General features: G+C 51.1%; 2 long non-coding RNA genes across 2 annotated transcripts; one reads left to right on the forward strand and one right to left on the reverse strand.

The window, feature by feature from the left end:
- Positions 1-1,183: 1,183 nt before the first annotated feature.
- Positions 1,184-14,798, reverse strand: LOC121042364 (uncharacterized). Its single transcript, XR_005796142.1, has 3 exons — positions 8,384-14,798; positions 5,046-5,311; positions 1,184-3,554 (listed from the first exon to the last, which is right to left on the reverse strand). It is a non-coding gene; the product is annotated as an uncharacterized LOC121042364 (long non-coding RNA).
- Positions 14,799-18,711: 3,913 nt separating this feature from the next.
- Positions 18,712-19,237, forward strand: LOC121042367 (uncharacterized). The gene is made up of 2 exons (XR_005796144.1): positions 18,712-18,816; positions 18,948-19,237. It is a non-coding gene; the product is annotated as an uncharacterized LOC121042367 (long non-coding RNA).
- The last annotated feature ends 950 nt before the right edge of the window (positions 19,238-20,187 follow it).

Consider the following 20,187-nt stretch of genomic DNA (forward strand, 5'->3'; position numbering starts at 1 on the left):
TGTCAACAGAAATTCTCATACTTTCCTGGGTCACCTGTGTGGCTCAGTCGGTTAAGCATCTGACTTCGGCTCAGGTCATGATCTTGCAGTTCGTGGGTTCAAGCCCCATGTCAGGCTCTATGCTGACAGCTCAGAGCCTGGAGCCTGCTTCGGATTCTGTGTCTCCCTCTCTCTGCCCCTCCACCTCTCTCTCTCTCTCTCTCACATACACACACACAAAATAAAATAAAATAAAATAAAATAAAGAAGGTCTCATGTTTTTTATAACATTCTAAAGCATTTGAAAAGTAAACTTCAGACTGTCAACGGTAATTATTTCCAGTGGATTTTTGTTTGTTTGTTCTTGGTTTTCTTCTTGCTTGTTTGTTTTTTGGCTAAATGTGTTTTTCCCCCAGATTTCCAAATTAATAATATACTATGTAAATAATTAATGTTTAATCTTAAATATTATTAGGGTTTTTAATTTATCATAAACCCTAATAAATTATATTTGGATTGAGAGTGAGCAAGACGAGTGCTCCCATTTTCCCCGATCATCTTTCTCGGTCAATAAATATGTCCCTTGGTGACCAGGATAATGGAAACAGAGGACAACTCTGCCCTCCCACCTTTTACATGCTAGCCAACACCTGCCAAACCCCTTTCTTCTTCCATGACTCCCTGCTTGGAGCTTTAGAAAACATTGAGAATTAAAGAGAGTGCCAGCAAAGGATCACCCCATCTCACGGCCTTCTTACCACATAAGCCACCCCACCCATGGACCTCTCCACTACCTCAACCTCTCTACCATATAGACCTCCCCACCATATAGACCTCCCCACCCCATGAACCTCCCCTCTCCATGGACTTCTCCCATCATATGGACCTCCCCACCCCATAGACCTCTCTATTGCATGGACAACCTCTACTATATGGACCTCCCCAATCATGGATAACCCCCACCCCATGAGCCTCCCCACCTATGGATCACCTCCGTCCCATGGGCCTCTCCACCCCATGGACCTCTCTGCTCCATGAACAATCCCCACCATACGGACCTCCTCAGTCATGGGTCACCCCACCCACAGACCACCCTACTGCACGGCCTTTTAAAGTTTCAATCCAAGTAGAATCCGTGTTTTCTTAACTCTTCACAAGTTTTGCCTTCCCCTTAATGTTCTAAATGCCAACACTGAAAGGCTAATTTCTTGGACAAAGAAGTGGTCCAATTTATTACACTTCATGTTGTGAACAGTACCACATGGAAAGTTCTTTCACAGAAACCTACTTAGGAAAATAAGGTTGGGGCTGAGTGGAGAGAGATTTCTCTCATGAGGCAGCAGACAGACACTATAAAAGGGCTCCTGGGATGTGGGATTTGTGGTGAAACTTGATGAGTCCATGCTTGCTCTGCATTGGCATCCCCATGGTCTGAGGCCACAGGACCCTGGGAGCCGAAGCGTCAGGGAGAAGTGAGAAGGCACGAAGGTTCAAAATTATCTTATTCCATCCGGACCCAAAATACAACTGCGGAACACTGGGACTACAGATGGCGGTTTCCCGTCCTGTCCAGATTCCTCAGCAAGTGCAGTTCACCCGACCCAAGATTTACATTTCCCATCTCATACTTAAGGCAGAAAATTCTATTATCTTCACTTGAAATATAGAAAATCTATGGTGATGATAAATTATAGAACTAGCCTCATTCATACGATAATGACTTAATTTTGATTCAGCCTTCACTGTCTACTCTCTATGTGAAATATGGCCTACGACTGCAGGAATGGAGAGACTCAGAAGACGCACTCACAGACACACACACAGATGCACACTCACTCACAGAGGCACAGTCTCACAGCCTCGCACTCAGACTCATGTACACTCGCAGACACGCACATAGATGCACACTCACAGACACTTGCAAATGCACACTCACAGACACACTCACAGGTGCACATCCACTCGCTAGAGTCGCCTGCACCTTGCTGGAGGCTGTGAGGCTGTGAGGGGAGGAGAGTGGGCTCAGGGGCTGACCACCTGGGGCTGCTGCATCCTGGCTCGCCTACTTACTAGCTCTGCCACTGAGCTGGAGCAAACTTCCTGAGCTCCCTGGGCCTTGGTTTTCTCATCTGTCAAGTGGGGCAACCGTTGTAGGAGGAAAGCTGCTCGAGAAGCCCAGCCCACAGAGCCGGCCCAAGCACACCTGGGTGCCATTACCTGTGACAGACGCTGAGACAAGACTCTGGAAACCCCTCCGCAGGGCACACACTCAGTGACTGTCATGGGAAGTCAACCTCAAGACCTGGAGGAAAGCGTCCAGGGGCCCGGGACTGAGACAGCCAGGCCGCCCCCTCACTGAGGCCCGGCATCGCTGTGAGCCATTCTCCCGTCTCCCCTTCCTCAAACAGCAAAGCCCACCGACGGAGACCGAGGGGCCTTCCTCACAGGGACCAGTTCACACCCTTCTTCATCACGGGCCTCAGCAGCGCAGGGCGGAAGGGACGGGCCCCGTGACGTTGGGACTGCCGGCCTCCAGAGCTGCGACAGAATACATTTCTGTTGTTTGAAGTCATCCCATCTGCAGTACTTTGTTATGGCAACCTCAGGAAACGCTCCAGAGGACATGATGTGCTCCCCAGTAGGGCCCATTTGGGGCAAGAGCGTTGCGGCCTACCCTAAAAGCCCGCGAGGGCCGCTATGTTTATGAAATAACATCACCGTGTGAGCAGTCCCTGAGAAACGACGGTCACCGCAGCTGCCTCTGTTACTGAAGGTGGGGGGGAGCCACGGGGCCGGGTGCCTGCCCTGGTGCGTGGGCGGAGCGCGCTCAGAGCCAGCAGTTCCCCCCCAAACCCAGCCTCCCCATCCCACCCCCCCCCCCAGTGTGGCAGGGAGGGCAGAGGTGCTTGTCAGTGGGAGCCACAGTTGGGCAGTCAGACCACGCTTCCAAGGACTCCCGAACAGCGACCTCAGCTTGGCGCATACGTTAATGTGCCATCGATCATCCATTCTCCCGTCTCCAACGCGCTCCCCTCTCCTCTCCTCTGTCGCAAAACCCCGTGGCTCTCACACCCAGCCATCACCCTCTCTCCTAGGGTGCGTTCTATTACGTTTTCAGCCTGGGTTACTGTTTTCCAGCCTGGCAACGGCAGTGCCCACACATCCCATCGAACAGATGCACGTAAAACCCCAAGCTGGGCAGGGACGTCATTACCCTTCCAGAGGAGCCCCACGAGGGCCCCAAACTTCCTCGCTCATTGCTGGCTGTGAATCTCTGCCAACCTACAACAGCTGGAACACCTCGCCAGGTCTCCATATGGATTTTGTGTTAACCGTCTCCTCTCCCGGCCGGGTCCAGCTCCGCCTGCCCGAGCCCACAGCTGAACCTGCAGCCTTCCTGAAGATAATGGCTTTTCTCTGCCCAAGCTGGTTCTGAGATTCAGGCGTGTTGAATCCAATTGCTTATTTCAGGGATAGAAGAAGCATGCCATCCAAACCTTCAGCGGGGCCTGGATTCGGTACACCCTTTCCAGGGGCAGTGTTCCCGAAACACAGCTATTAATTAGGTAGCCCATCTGTAGAAGCCACAAGGGGATAATAATTAAATCGCTGGCAGGAGATTCCAATGAAATAATGCAGATGTTAAAGAAGAAATGAAGAAGCAAACAAGGTTAATGGTTCTGTGGAACTAGGCTCTAGAAGGATTGTGTTATGGTGTTGTAGCCACCTCAGTGCCATAGGAGCCTGGAGCCATAGCCTTACTACTGCCTCTCGACCCTTGCAGGACTTGGTTTTTCCATCCGTATGATGGACACACTCATGCTAACCATCTCAGACCCCAGTTGGGCTAAGAAAGTTGCTTGGACAATAATTGTAAAAAGTTTAGAAAACCAGAATGCTCTGATATAGGAATCACAATAATCTATTAAATATTTTCAAATCACCAAAGATAAACCTAACTCTTGCTCTTAATTAAAATCCCATTGGCAGGAGGGCTGGACCCATAAAAATAGGGGGCATTGGCAGGAAGAAGGGTGCTCAGTGGCTCTACCCCTACCCCACCATCAACATTAACTCATGCATATAACTGAAGTGTTGGTTCACAGCCGGCCATTATTTTACCCCAGGGGACATTGGACAATATCTGGAGACACTTCATTGCCATTTGCTTTGGGAGAGGCGGCTGCCAGTAGTACGTTCTGGTGGAGGCCAGGGAGGCCGCTACACTTTGTGCGACACACAGGACAGTCCCACAGCACAGAGTGACCCGCTCAAAATGGCAATAGTGCTGTGGGGGAGAAACGGACTAGAGTTACCTTATGTCTCTCTAGCCTTCTGTCCTCAAGGAGCCTGCTCGCTTCTTGGCTTGAGGCCATGCTCCTGAGCTGGACCAAGAGAAACAATGGACCCGCCCAGTACCAGAGAGACGCCACCCCGTCAGCCTTTTAGCTTAAAAGACCCCCACATTCATGCGCCATCAGCTGTAAACTGCAGAGACATTTCTTGGGAAATACCAAAGAAGGAGGGGAGCAGAATGGAATACTCTTACCAGACCTAACTGTCTTACATCCTGGACCTGTGTTCTACCAAGTGATACCTGCTCTACATGTGTGGTCATACAGTTGCGGGGGAGCAGGGGATTGAAGACAGGAGCTTCTGTGACCCGAACAAGATGGTAGCCAAGACAGGATGGGGAATTTCGTACACGACTTGGAGCGTTCTTCACCCAATCTTCATTTATTAAGCACCAACTATGCATGACCTATGTTCCATGGAATAACCAGACATGGTGTTCCCCTCTCAGGAACTTACAGTCTAGTGGGGAGAGATCATAGATCGTTCATGCACAGTAAGAGCTAAGAGAAGCCAAGCTTGGTGAGGGGCCCAAGAGAGGGGTGTGTGAGGTTGGGCAGTCCCCTCAGATATGACGACATTTGGTCTGCTGAGGACAGGGGCATCCATCTAGGAGGTCAGCCTGAAGGACGGCCCAGTGACTCAGGTTACTGGCATGATGTTTACCACGATTCAACTAATCCACATCCACTTTCCACCATGGTTGTGCCCACCTCCACGTTGTGTGCAGGTGACGCACGGCCATAATACTTCCCAGCCTTCCGCTCAGGGCTGGAGCATCTGAGAACCCAACTGCCAGGGCCTGGCTGGCTTCACCCCAGTGTCAGAACTCAGTCTACACTCAGCCAGCACCCACACGGCAGGTCACAGCAAGCTTTTGGCAAACAGCAGCATTTAGTTCGTGGCCTTTCCTGTTTCCCCCCAAAGCAGCGCTGCGTCTGGCACTCGTCCAGATCACTTAGCTAGGAACAACACACGGCTAAAAGAAAAGAAAAAGAATTAAAAATTGCAACAAGTTTAAATAGGCAGCCATCCGTGGGGCCGTGCGTGTTTCCAGACAGCTTTATCTCTGCAGTTCACGCCCTTTGGTTGTGAGCAATTTCAAGGTTGATGGCGTAGCAACTGCCAGACATTCTTCCTGGCTGGTGGTGATCATTCCCTGGGTTGTAACAGGGCCGCACCGTTGCTTTGGGAGGGAGAGAGCGTATGTTCGTCTCCCTCCTCATTAGGTCAAATCAAGCTTTTCCAGGGCCAGGGCCTGGATCCCGGCTAGAAAGTAAGCACGTCCTCCATGTTGCTGTGCTATTCTGATGCACTAGGCTCTTGTTTCCAAGGAACCCACTAGAATAGAGCATCTCTATTAGAGAGGGAAAGAGAGCTAAAGCCACCAGAATGTCCCCAACCCTCACCCGCCTGGCTAGAATGGGACAGATCTAGGGCATTTCTTCTTGACCGTTTTGTACAGCCACGTTTCCAAGGCCACAGCACTGAGACCAAAAGGTGTCAGTGGCCCCAGGCACGGAGAGAGGTGGGTGGTTCCTGGTTCTGTCTCTGCCCCAGGGTGGGCCACCTTACATGAGCTCCCAGCCTGCTGGTCCCCATTTCCCCATCTGCCACCCGAAGGTGACTGATGGGGAGGACCCACTTCAGGTCCTGGAGCCCTGTAGATACATCAAGTCCTTTCACGATAAACGCCAGGTCCTCAGTGCTGGCAGCAAGGGACCCCCCCCCCCACATGTGTGCCCATCCCCAGGGCTCTTCGTCCACATTGTGAACAACTGTGTATTTCAGATTTCCGACAGAACTGCCCCCCTTGTATTAACCCCAGGCCCGTACGGAGTCCCGCTGCACACCCACCATGGACTCAGCTGGCATCCTTATAACATTGTGACCCACCATTTACTGGGCACTTCCTGTGGGTATTTAAATTTTTATGGAGAGAAATTCCAATGGCAGGAATTGGACACAGAGAGGAAAAGGTCTCAGGTGACATCAGTGTTAGGGACAGTTTCTTAACATTCTTCTTTTTTTTAATGTTCATTTATTTTTGAGAGAGAGAGGCAGAGAGAGGGAGACAGAGAATCCAAAGCAGGCTCCACGCTCACAGCCGAGAACCTGATGCAGGACTCGCACCCATGAACCGTGAGATCATGAACTGAGCCGAAATCGGACACTTAACTGACTGAGCCAGCCAGGCGCCCCTAGGAGGGTTTTCCTCCGGCCCAAGGAGTGGGGACAAAGAGCAGTTTTAACTTTACATCCTACAGCAGACTGGATTTTTTTGTACGAAGACAGGGATCATGTATTATATATGTATGTATATCATAGACGCACATCTCTGCACATACACGCGGAAAGATGTCAGAAGCAGCCCTTTCCCATTTAATGTAAATGGCACAACGGATCCTTTCTTTGACTTCCCCTTGGAACTTTCAGAGGAGTCAGGGGAATCTCAGTGGCCGGTGTTTCACCTGCTGGACAGCTGGACCCCAGGACCTCAGCAAGGGGGGGTCAGCTACACTGGGGCCTGGCCCCCAGCCAGGGACGGCCCCCACCCCAAGCTCCCACCGCAGGCTCTCCGCTGCATCCTGCATGCAGAACTCAGAGTCCCTGGCAACTTGTGGGGGTCCCCATCTGTCCCCTTCTCCCTAAACTGAGGCCTGTTCCCTCTGCCTGCCCTCCAGTCTCCAGTGGGACCTTCTCTGGGGGCCTCGTCTACCCTCAGCACTGTGGGTTCCAAGCCTGTCCTTGTCACCAGCTGTCTGGGGACCTCGGGCAAACCAATCTGAGCCACATCCTGTCGTGAGAAACAACAGCCACGTATCAGATCCTCTGGCTCCTGCAGCAACAGCTAAGAGGCAGAGCTAACCAGGCAAAGGCAGTTCGGGAGCCCTCGAGAGTTCGGCAAGGAGTCATAGATAATCATCTCCCACACTTATCTACACCTCATTTTTCGAAGGACATCTATGATCTCTTCTTAATCCTGCTACGAATTTGTCCCCCGGGTAGGATCGCAAGGATTTATCTCCACTTCCTCTGCCTGTACCCAACCATCACTGGAACCACTTGGAAAAGCCCCTTCCTTTTTCTTTTTCAAGGACAAAATACATGCAGAGATGGGCCTGAGCTAGCCTGAAATCCCAAAGGAGATGAGAAATATTGGTGGAAGGAATGGATTAATAAGAGGGTGATCTAAAGTGCCCAATAGTGGCCTGGCCGTGTTTTATCGTCAAGCTGCTAGGGGCACGGGGGCTCCTGAATTGATCAGGACAGACCCCGGGGACACTTAGAATTCCAGACGGAGTCTAGACTTCATTGTCCACTTGAGAATATGAAACAACCCTCCTCTGGGGCCTACAGCACAAGTCCAATCTATCTGTCTGACATTTACTAAATCCCTTCTGTGCTGGGCATTGGAGACACAAATAAAGGTGGATAAAGGCAGAAGCTTGTAAGGACAGTGCATTTAATGTCAGGCAACTTTGGCGAGCCCATGGGCATTGGTTCATTCATTCGTTCGTTCGTTCGTTCCTCGGGGAGTACTCGTCAGCTCCCCTTTGATTCTGCTGTATTTCTGTCTTTTTCCATAGGACTGATCATCTTCTAAAATACAGATTCATTTCGGGGACGCCTGGGTGGCTCAGTCGGTGAAGCGTCCGACTTCGGCTCAGGTCATGATCTCGAAGTTCGTGAGTTTGAGCCCCGCGTCGGGCTCTGGGCTGACAGCTCGGAGCCTGGAGCCTGCTTCAGATTCTGTGACTCCTTCTCTCTCTCTGCCCCTCCCCCACTTGTGCTCTGTCTCTCAAAAATAAATAAATGTAAAAAAAAAATTTTTAATACAGACTAATTTTTTCACTTATTGTGTCTCCTTTACTTGTCTGTGTTTCTCTGCTGGGGCGTAAGGCCCCAGAAGACAGGGACCTTTGTCTGATTCATTCACTGATGTTTCCCACGCCCCTGGACTACGGCACGTGGAAGGTGTGGGTAAATGTTTCCTAATAAATTAAGGCCCTCTCCAAGGCTGGAGCCACAGACACAGCCTTCAGCTTACCTGGACTGCGGGGGTCTCTTTCCTTCCACTCTGGCTGGGTCTCTCTGGTCCAGGGGCTCCTGAGGCTCCTGAGTTCTGCAGCTCTGCTCGGCCCTTTGGGATGGACAGCCAGGGCGGACTCTTCCTGGACATGATCCAATCCCATGGTGCCGCCTCTGCCCACAGCCTCCTGGGGCCAGCGTCCGCGAAATGCCAGTCTGGGAAGAACAGTCACGTGCCTCCCTGGTGTGTCTTTCTAAACCTCCCCTCAATTCCCAGCCAACCTCCCTGAATGCTTCGGGCCCCTGGAAGAGAGAAGGGCAGGGAGTTGAAGAGAAAGGTACAGGAGGACCAAGGAGGGACATTTGTGGGGAGCCCTCCCGGTCGTGGGCAGTGCAACGTGGGCTAATGGAGGGCAGGCTCCCACTTACATGTCTGCAAGGGGCCCCCCCTCTGTCTCTGAAGGCATGTACAACACAAAGCCACTCTGTCTTCTGTCACCAGTCCCTTGCTGGTGACTTGATCTGTTCCACTGCCCACAGGTCTGCCTTGCTGATCACGCAGTGCGTTCCAAGCTCAGGGAAGGGAGCTGCAGACACACGGGGCATCTGCTGTGCTATTCTGACTCTCCAGGTCTAGGAAGGGCCACAGAAGAAAACCAACAGCTACACCAGGGAAGAAGGCCACAAAAGGAGGCAAGCTATATATAGGTGCTTGGCCAAGAGGGTGGGTCGGGGAGGCATGTGGAAGATGTGTAGTGAGCTGCACTTCGAAGATGAAGAGAACAGAGCCGGTTCTGAGGTGAAGCTTCCGAGAGGGTCAGGGAGAGAGGAGGCCCCCAGCGGCCGGGGGAGCTGGTCGTGAAGAAGGGGGGGCCCTCTCGCTGAGGAGGTTGGATCTTATCCTGGAAAGACTTTCATGTTTAGAGGCACGTCATCAGATTGGGCTTTGGGATATCCAGAGGCCTGGAGCAGGGATGCCTCGGGAGAAGATCTGGTGTCTTGTCACCATCCTGCCCATAAACAGGAGGGAAAAAACGAAAGGCTCTCCACCTGCATTCAGGGCCAGGAGGCGCTGGCCACACCGTTTGTTGTAAAGCTGCAGGAAAAGGGAAGGGAGGTACAAATATGTTCCAGTCTCCTGTTTCGTGATGTCGAGTACAATTCATAAAGAACAGTTCTAATAAATGAAAAAGAAAAATTGTGCTCTCGGGACCAGAAGCAGGTACTGGCCAGGGAGGTGTCAGGTACATCCGATGTCTGAGACACAAGAAACGGTCCCGACCCTCAGCGGCTTCTTGAAATGCGTCTCCCCCCGCCCCCCCCCCATTGCTTTTCACATGTATACTATGTGTTAGGCAAACTTTACATTATGCCACTGAATTAATAAAACCCTGTATTTCGTGGACTGATATTTTTACACCTTTGGATTGGCTTAGATTTTTTTTTCCTCAATGCAGAAGTTGCACCTAAAGTGTTTGCTATCAAACTGTTTTCCTAATAATTCTCTTGGAAACTTGGGAAGTCAGGCTCAAGTCGAATATACAGTGGATGAAATTCCTTTGTTAATATGGCATGTTTAGGGCTGGGGTTGGTTTTGGAGCCTGATGCCAAGAGCTGACCAGTGTCTCCAGCAGATTAGTGGTTCCATTTGGTGGCATAGTATCTTACTCTCTTACTCAGTGCATTCTGTGAAATTCACGTTTGATCACGTGTGCACCTGTTTCAACCATTCATTTCTCCTCCTTTTCTGACCATTTATCATATAATTTGTAAACCAGAGTTTCCACAAAGGACATGGGTGAAAGCTGACTTCTTAGTAATGGGCTTCAGGTCCAGCATTCAGAAAAAAATAAATTCAGCATCAGAAGGGAAACTCAAAAGCAACGGGTCTATAATTTGGTACAAAGAACATGTTGGTACCTAGAGCATTTTGACTCAAACAGAAATCTCTTGTACTAGGTTTTTGAGCGTTCTGGGAATTAGGCTGAGGTGAATTTGCTCCACCATGCTTCTCCTGTGTGCAGATGGAGGCGGAGTGGGGGAGGATCAACCCGCCTCAGAGGGGAGGAGCCTCAGGAATCTTGCCCCCTTACAGCCCTGGATTAAAGATGGAGAGGAGGACTTCATCAACCAAGCACGACACCGTGATGTTGTTTGTAACACTTCAACCTGGACTGGTTGTCCAGGGCCATCCGAAAGCCAACTAGATGGATGGCATTTCCAGAGGTCTCGCAGGTGTGAGTCATAATGATGGGGCCGTCGTGCCGTGATTCACACCATTACCTCAACATCCTTGAACTTGTGTGTGTTCAGATGATGTGAAATAAAGTGTCAGGTGTTACTAGTGTCAGCAGCATGACTTCTGCAGCTACACTGCCCAGTGCAAGTCCCTGCTTTGCCACAAGAGTGTGACCTTGTGTAAGTTATTTGACCTCCATTTGCCTCTGTTTTCTCACCTGAAAAATGGGGACATAGTAACACCTACTTCCTAGGTTGCTTTGAGGATTAATGAGTTTATGGCAACGTCTGTCACATAGGAAACACGGTCCACATTTGCTATTCTTAGAATGAAAGAAAAATGGGAAGACATTTGAGTAGTCCTTTATTTTTTGAAAGTATGTTATTTAAAAAAAAAGCACGTGGATCCTGAGAAGGTGATAAGGAATCAGACGGTGAGAGAATAATGCCAATGGATCAGACATTTAAACTGCCTGTAGGTACACAGATTTTTCTGGATTCCCCGGAAGAACCTAGCACAATGTTAATGAGCTAGCACATCAATTGATGGTGATCAATCACACTTGACCAACCGTTCCAGGAAGTCAAGCTTGGGAAAAATCTGCTTTGGCGAAATGATTGGGTCCTTGGGCTACAAATCAATTACAATGGTGCTAGGCGAAGTGCCTCGCGGGGACAGTGGTTTTCACGCCAGCTCTTGCTTCGTGGGCTTTTGTGTTCATCCTCTAACACCCAGCTGTACAATATTCACGTATGACCCGCAACCGACATCTTATTTTGAGGCTCTGACCATCGGTGGCCCACCTGTTGGGGAACCACTCCCCGCACTACTTGTCGAGCTCACATGTACCCACGTGTAAGTTTCAGAAATGGCATCACTGTCTCCGAGAGCTCTGACAGACCAGGTCCGTTTCCCGTGTTGCTGCCTCTTCTACCCCTCCACTTTTCCCCTTTGCTGATGCTTTCCAATAGACCACAAGCCACCAATGATGGGACTGTGTCTGTACAAGATGGGGCGCTGGACACGACGTGTGATGTGCAACGGATGCCATGCGAATATTTGTTAAATGGATTGTGAGAGCTCTCCAGCCAAAACTCGCCAGGAATGAGCCGAGTTGGGTTTGTGGACTTGTGACGAGGGAGAACGTGCACCATGGGGAACTGGAGGGTTTCTCTGAAAGAGGGGATTAGAAAGAACTTACAGGATTTGAGCGTTTGTTGGGTGATTCTGGGGAAGTTTCACGAAAGTTGGACTTGGTTCTGGATTGGATGCTGCCAGGATGAAGTAATTCTACCACGGGCACCTTAATAAAGCTTATACGGATGGTAAAAGGGATACAGCGCAGCTAACCCTGTAATTAACCTCAGCCACACCTATCAGCCCGGGCTGGACTCTGTGGCCACCTCCATGGTTGGACAGTGCTCACATTGGTGTCTGTGCGCAGATGTGCTTATGCAGTGGTCTTGTCAGTTCCGACACCATTGTGGTCACAAAGCAGCCCTCTTTAATCCTGCCATTCTGGAAGATCCATATCCAGCAGGGGAACACCCACGCTGGTTGGGCAATCAGGTCACATCAGGTGCATGGGGCTGCTTTTCTCGTTCTTGGAATAAAGCGCCTGTCTGAAAGAGGTCTGTGCTCTCTTTCTTGTTCTGTTTCCTCCTCATCTTCAGTCTGGGCCGAGCTCCTCTGCAGACCTCAGGCTCCTGATGCTGCGTTGAGTTTCTGGATTCTTCCCCCAGCAGAAACTGAGCTACCTACTGGACTCCCTTGGAGTGTGTGTGTGTGTGGGGGGGGGGGTGTTCACCTTCCACTCTTCTAACATTTTCCCTCCTCCTTCTGTTTCTACCTTTTGCAGAGTGGATGCCTACCTCGTTGGTATGAAAGGGTAATTTGGAGAGATTTTCCTTCTGAAGAATTCTACCGCCTCTTAAGTGATGTGATGCAGTATTCGCTACTTTAGGTAAAGCTGGGCTCTCCTCGACCATCCGGGGTGTCTTTCCTGATGTGGACACGGCACGGCGAGCACTCGGGAGCACCGCAGAGTTGCGCGGCTTTCGCTACAGTTATTTGTTCTGAATCACTTTGAGAAGTTCACTGAATTAGAGAAGAGTAATTTACGTCTTAAAAAGGAAGGGGAAAACAGCTTGCCCCCGATGGGCGGATGCTGAATCGAGCAACTTGCTCCACAGCCAGGGCCCCCAGCCGTGGCCTGTGCTGTCGGGATGCGATGCCGGTGTGGTTGGCATAAGGACCCTCCCCCGAGGACAAGCCGAGGCTTTGGAAGGTGCAGAAATCAGAACAGAGTGCAGGCTGCTGACAAGAGCGCAGAGGAAACCAGCGCCACGTCTCCCGCTATTTTCTCTACCAGACGCCTAACGAGGGGCATATCTGCTGGGGGGCCAGTGAGTCCACACTAGTGTCACCCTGCTGGTGCCCAGCAAACGTGTGTGTGTCACCTGGGGGGAAGCTGGAGAGGGTTTCACTGTCCTTCCTCCTCGGCAGCCACACATGGCCCCACCCTCCTGGGCTCTGGAAGGGGCCCTTCGTGGCTCCAAACACCCCATCCCTAACTCTCCCCTCATTGCCCCCAACAATGATTTCATCAATGGACAAGGGAGCTAGGAAGACGCCCCTGGTGTGTCATGTCATGAGGACAGCCCTCATCCATGTCACCAAGAAGGGCTGTCCGGGATTAGCAAACGCTTGGCATGCCAGGCAGGAAAGATGGCTCGGGGAAGGCGGGGGTCTGCTCACTTTGGAAGCAAACTTGAGTTTGCCAATTGGAGACAACCTCCATCCTGGAAGTTGGGGCAGGTGAAGGTGCATCCTGTCCCCTGGACAGTTTTCAGTGGAATCTGGCTTCTTTGTGAGGGACAGAACATGTGGGGGCATGCTGACTCCTCCCTCCTCTGGTTATTCTCTGTCCAGAGTGGGTGAGGCTGGAGAGGCGGGGGAGGCCAAGTACAGCTGGTGGGAACAGGGGCCCTGCGTGTGTCCGAGGACCCTCCTCCCCTCAGCCCAGGTGCTCAGCAATCCACTAGGGACTCTGCATATACTGCCTTCCCAAGGGACTCGAGGCCATGGCCCCAAGGGGGGGATCTGTGGAGTGGGGCCCTGGCCAGGACAGGGAAGGCCACAAAACTGATCGCCTCTACATAAAGAGCTGGACCACCAGCTCCGGCTTTGCCAGGATCGTCCAGAAGGAAAGACAACCAGGAGCGACGATCCTAGGCCTGTTTGGAATCGAAATGCGTCAGCCACATTAGTTTGAGGTTGTCTTTTTTTCAATTTTCTGAATTTAACAAGCAAGAACCAACTATTTCCAAAAAATCTGAATGACCTCACGATTTGCAAGAGAACAGGGTACATGAACACCGACACCTGAGACGCAGGGAATGCTTCTCTTTCCAGACTCATTAAGATGTCAGATGAGCGTCTGCACATTAGCGCCCTGCACACACATTGCAACGAAGAGATAACATTAATTCATGGAGGTTTGTTCCCACTCTTGAAATTCAGAGCAGCCTGTGTTTCTCTGCGGGCCTTCCAGAAGGCCTTCACTTATTTAGGCTGGGAAACACCTTTGATGTGGCTGGTGCCTGACCCAGAGGGGAGGGAAGGGATTTGGCTCTAGAATCGTACAAGATGAACTCGGGGTGTTGTGGAGATAAGGCGCACTTGAGTCACACGTCCCGTATGCTGTTCTCTCCAAGGCTCCTAACATGCGCTACTCCTTTCAAATGTGAAAGACGGAATTTCCCAGTCGCTGAAGCTGGCTGGAAGCTTCTGTTTAGGATTAAACTGCTGCTGAACTTCACAGAAAACAAAACACACAAAGCCATGTTCTGTAAGTAGGTGGGACTTGCCTCTCGGCTTCCGCTTGCCCCTCAAGGGCTAGATGCTTTCGTGAGAATTTCTGTTCATCAAATTGGCTTCGGCAAAATATCCTGGTTTCAGTAATCACAGAGCAGTCAGTTACATCTAGGCAAACTAACGCACACCGCGTTCATATGTTGTATCCATTTTTGTTATTGATTGCTCCATCGATAGGATGCTTAGGAAAAGTAACATGACGAGACCAGATTGGTGTTACCATAATGATCCTCAAGCATGATGGGATGGTTTTTGCTCGTTTGTTTCTTTGTATTTTAATTTTATTTTTCAAGTTTCTTTATTTTGAGCGGGGGGAGAGAGAGTGAGAGCAGGGGAGAGACAGAGAGAGTTAGAAAATCCCAAGGAAGCTCCGCATTGTCAGTGCAGAGCCCAGCGCGAGGCTCAAACTCACCAACCGCAAGATCATGTCCTGAGCTGAATTCAAGGGTCAGACGCTTAACTGACTGAGCCACCCAGGCGCCCCATGATGGGATGTGTTAAGTGGAGTAGACATTTCAGTCACCTAGGATGTAGACTCTGATGTTCTTTTCTGTTTTGTTTTTTAATTCGGAGACAGGTGTTTGCATTCCCAAGGGAGCCCACGGCCCCTTTCCTGCCTACATCAGTGTGGCTGACCTCGTGTGCTTTTCAGGAAAGAGTTTACCCTCCTTTATTTGGTTCACAACCATCTTCATTAATTAAACACATCAGGCTCTGGGGAGAAATCCACATCTCACAAAAAACAGTCCACAAGGTCAAGACAAAAGGACTCTAGATTTGTGCCCTAACCATCCACTCAAGCGAAACAAAGCATCCTCATTAAATAAATCCTTTGAGATCATTTTCAGTAAAAGCATTTAACACTAAAAATGTATGATGTTAAGCAAAACCAAACCAAAAACAGACATTCTGTTTGTAAACTAAAGTCTATTCGTAAGTCTTTTCAAAAATTCTTGCCCTCACATATTTTAAATGTAAGTAATGTACCACTGTTTCCTACTGATTGGAGATCTTCCTATTTCGAAATAAATGTGGTGTAAAAGCCGCTTCGAGAACATGCAAAACAAACCTTGAACTGTCTCTCTCCTCCCAAATTATCTGTATTTTTGGCCCGTTTCTTAAAGAAAACCCATTTCTTCTTGTTTGTTCAGGGCTCCAATCCCAAACCCCAGCCTGAGGGGGAGGAAATGTGCACTTTCTCTTGGGGATGGAACCCACCTTGCTGCTTCCCTCGGCGATCCTGCGTCCCAGCTTCCAGAACTCAGAACAGAAAGTCTCCTTGGCTCTGCTCGGTGCTGGGACCCTTCGAGCCACCCTCAAGACCACGCTTCGGGAAGAATGCAGTGACTCGACTAGCTGTTGCCATTACCTCATGCAGGGAAAGTTCCAGGACATCCTCTGTCCCGTCGAGTCTGGCCATCTCTACCTAAACATTGAATCCAATTTGGTGAAGGAAGCAGAAACTTGGATCCAGCCACTACCTTGAATTGTGTCAATGAGGGACCTCGAGAAGAATCTGGGGCGATGTGAGGGTACACCCTGGGCCACACTCCCTGTTCCACTTGGGAAAGTTAGGGTCATTTATTGGTTGGAGGAGGAGGCGGCTGGATGAGAAGCGTCTATCCAAGACATGGCAATAATCCAAGACCTGGAGGCAGATGTGGCCAGCAAGGGGTCCCCCACTTTGAGGCCCGTGTGCCTTGCTTGCTGGGCAATGGAGTCTTTCCTTCCCATTTATTTCATTTCTGGAACAAAACTCACATTCTTATAAAATTCAGGCGATGTGTCTATTACATCATGAACAATCAAGGGGCACCCAGGCAAACACAGGAACAGCATTGCATACAACACAGTGGACACACACTCACAAACACACCACACACTCGTGCACACTCACATGTCACACCATCACACCCGCATGCGTTTTCCCCCACCCATGCACAAACACTCATGCTCACACACTCGGACACACACACGCTCAGACACACAACCGACAACACACGCTCACACAGCTCACGCCTCCCCACGTGCACACATACACCCCAGTCACGATCATCGTACGGTCCTGACCCTGTACAAAGTGCCTGGAACCCCCATCGTGTGTGACTGGAGCTACCGCCATAACCATCCTTCAGGACCAGAGCTTGAGACCCGGGTCGAGGAGGCGTCTCACTGGCAGTGAAGCAGCAGCTGAGGGGGACCCGGGACCAGCGGGCTGGCAGCCCTGTCCCGCTCTACCCAACCGGGCCTGCCCTCAAATCCCGCGCAAGGGAAGCGTGATTGTACCGTGTGCACCAACAACCAGCGTAGAGTCTCAGGAGCAGAGCCCAAAATGTGCCGTGCACCAAACAAAGAGGCTTCGTGCAAATCCTCGAATGTTCAGTCAGTAGAGGACCCATTTTGCACTTCACTTTTTATTTCAGTTTATGTATGTATTTATTTTTGAGAGAGAGAATCCCAAACAGGTTCTGCACTGTCAGCACGGAGCCCGATGCGGGGCTTGAACTCACGAACCGTGACATCATGACCTGAGCCGAGATCAAGAGTCGGAAGCTTAACCCGCTGAGCCACCCAGGTGCCCCTCACTTCACTTCTGCCTCAGAAACCAAGACCTCTGTGCCCGGGAAATTAGGTTCAAAGGGCAAAGTCAACGGGTTCAAGAGTCTGAGTGATGTCAGAGACCACATGGAGGCAGCAGCAGCTCCGGAAGGGAATCCAGATGGTCAGCCACGAGCGCCCGCAGGACCCACAGGCGGCCCCCTGCCACCCTCAAGCCCCCTGGAATCCCCTTTTCCTGCATCAACTAGTTGGCATGGCCCTGGTGTCCTTCCGGACAAGCAGGTGCCTGCAGGAGGCAGTGCTGACTGGCAGTCCGCCCTGCCCCCACCTCCCCACCCCCACGCACCCCACCGCTATACCCTCCAAGTTCCCCACCCCAACCCCCCAGCCCCCCACATCCCCACCTCCAACCCCTCCACATCCACCCCCAACCCTCCTGCCCACCTGTATTGGTGGCCTCACCAGATACCATGAGCCTGCATTACAACGGCAAGGCAGAAACCGTCCGTCCTGCCTCAGATTACAGATGAGGAGATTAGGGAGTCTCTGCCCATAATCACCTGGAAAGCACTCGTGTTCCTCTGGCTCTCGTGACACTGATATCCCAGAGTGTCAGTAACCACAGGCAGAGCGCCACTGTCCTTGCACCTGCTGGGGCCCGACCCTTAGAATCCCGAGCCTCCTGGTCCATGCCTTGTGCCATGATTATCTTTCACCTGCCTATCCCAGGGGAAGCAAGCCCTTTCTCCCTGAGGGGGTCCCCTCTGAATCACTGGCTGGGTCCCCCGCGAGCCGCCCAGATGCACCCCCACGGAGAAGCTGGAAGCCTCTGTGATGGGGACTTGCTGGCATTCCTTCCCTGTCGGGTCTCCTCACACGCAAACGTCCGAACTTCTGAAGCAAAGTGCTCCGTGGACGATGTCAGGAGCAGAGCTTCCCGTGGGGTCCAAGGAGGGGCGAGGGAAAGAGCCTGTCTAGAAAGTGCCGGGTGCCTGGGACAGAGGGATCGGTGCCCAGAGAGGGTGAGTGAGGGCCCCACGGTCACACGGAGGTGGGACTCCAGCTCTGCTCCCCTGACTCAGGTCCCTTCAGTGACACCAAGTCACAGAGGAGCAGAGAGGAAGCCAGTGCGTGCAGAAGCCCAGGGCCCGGTTTCCCGGCAGCCACCCCATTTATGGTTATGACGAGCAGCTGCTCAGAATCACACGGCCTCGTGGGGCACCGGGCCCCTCTTCGGCGGGGGGGGGGGGGGCGGCATTCTGGGCAGGGCAGAGTTCTGCAATCGAAAGCCAGCAGGACGCACGCACTGTAGGTTTAACGGCAGAATCAGAGCAAAAGTGCGCAATCATCTCAAGAGTCTCTCTCTGTTCTAAATGTGAAAATGAGACTTCAGACACAGGCGCATCATAGAATTGGGAGAATGTCCCAGCCCATTTCTGGGCAAGAGGGATGGCCCCGGTGAGACCTGCAGGTTGCCCTTGTTAACACTTGTAAAAGGTAGGTTCAGCTCAACAAAGAGGAGGCTAGGTCTTGCCCGGGTGGGGGGGGGGGGCACGTTTGTGACGTATTCCTAGGGGTGGAAGGAAATGTGAGTCGCTTTTAATACGATTGGACGGTTTACGTGGAAAGGCCAGCTTCCACTCCAACCTCATTGCTCTGGAATGAAGAAGCAAACCCGAGGGTCCCAGCCAGCACGGCCAGGCTCTGGGTGGTCTCCCCGCCATGATGGTCCGCTCATTGCTCAAGGTTGAGAGACTTGGAAGTTGGATCCAAAACAGGTGTGTGTGTGAGAGAGACAGAGGGACAGAGAGACAGAGGGACAGGGAGACAGAGACAGGTGGGGGTGGGGGGAGTTGCCTGTTGACTCCTCCACCTTCCATTAGACTCAATTACTTATTTTCTTGGACAGATTCTCCTGAACACTTTCCCCGGGACCCGACTCTGCACCCTCCGTGTTCAAGCTCACTCAGCACCCACAGCACAGCAGGCATCAAGCTGAGTTCTGGAGACACAATGGAAAGAATACTGAACCTTTGTTCTCAGAGGGTCCAAAGCCTGCAAACTGAAAAAAGCTCTGATATCTAGAATTTCCTGAATTTGATTCTTGACAAATCAGAGGCCATTTTGATGTGAAGTTTAAGAGGAAAAAATCAGACGCTCTTGTAATAGCTTTTAATTCAAGATTCGATAGGATAATGCTGTTGGTCTTATTTTTTTCCGAAACTTTCGGCTTTGGCGGTCATAATCATTACTCCTCTGCTCTGCGTTGCTTGTGAAGACATTGTTTCTGGGGGCAAATTACTATCCTGTCTGCCCTGAGTCACTCTGGGCTCCAGGGTCTACGGCCTGTCTCCGGTTGTGGGCTACCTGGCCCTGGGGTGATTAAGCAGAGGAATATTGCCTCCTGAGTATAAACCTCACAGACAGAAGATAATTAGGACTGTGGGCTCTGGATGGTGTAGTTTGCATATGAAAAGCACGCTCACAGGGGAGTTATTTGCTATTTCTAAGAATTAGCCAGCCTTGGGAGGGGCGGTCTCTCCCTGGTAAGGCCCCCCTTGCATCATAAAATAAAATAAAAACAGTAGCATAGCTATGAACCTGTGGGAAGCTACAAGAGGAACCCGCAGGAAGACGTTATGGAATTATTCCAATAGGATTTGATATTAAGCTGAGGCTCAAACACCGAGTCGGCCTCAAAGGCAAACAGTGGGAGGAAGAGAATTCTAGATTTAGGGAACAGCTTATCGGATTTCTGGAGTAAACTGCAGTGGACACAGAGGTTTTGTGGAGGGGCCACGGGCTGGTGACTCCTGGGAGACTTCCAGCAAGTGACAGCTCGTTGCACGTTTATCCGCTCATATTTTTATGTCATTTCTTTTTGCTTCTCTATAAAACTTTTACTCAAGGACAAAGTACCCGCCGAAAAGTGAGCAGATTGTAGGTAGATGCTGCACAAGCCTTTAGACGGCGTCCTTCCCCAGGTGACCACCACCCCCAGTCAAGATACTCAACATGGCCAGCACCCCAAAAGCCGCCCAGGTGGCCCTGCCATGACTTACTCTCCCTAAAGATCACCATTTGCTGCCTCCCAGCCCATCCTTTTGGGGTTTTTTTTTGCTTGTTTTGCTTTTTTTTTTAAATTAGTA

Source organism: Herpailurus yagouaroundi, unplaced genomic scaffold (assembly GCF_014898765.1).
Source record: "Herpailurus yagouaroundi ecotype Mexico unplaced genomic scaffold, PumYag 29, whole genome shotgun sequence".
Lineage (NCBI taxonomy): Eukaryota > Metazoa > Chordata > Mammalia > Carnivora > Felidae > Herpailurus > Herpailurus yagouaroundi.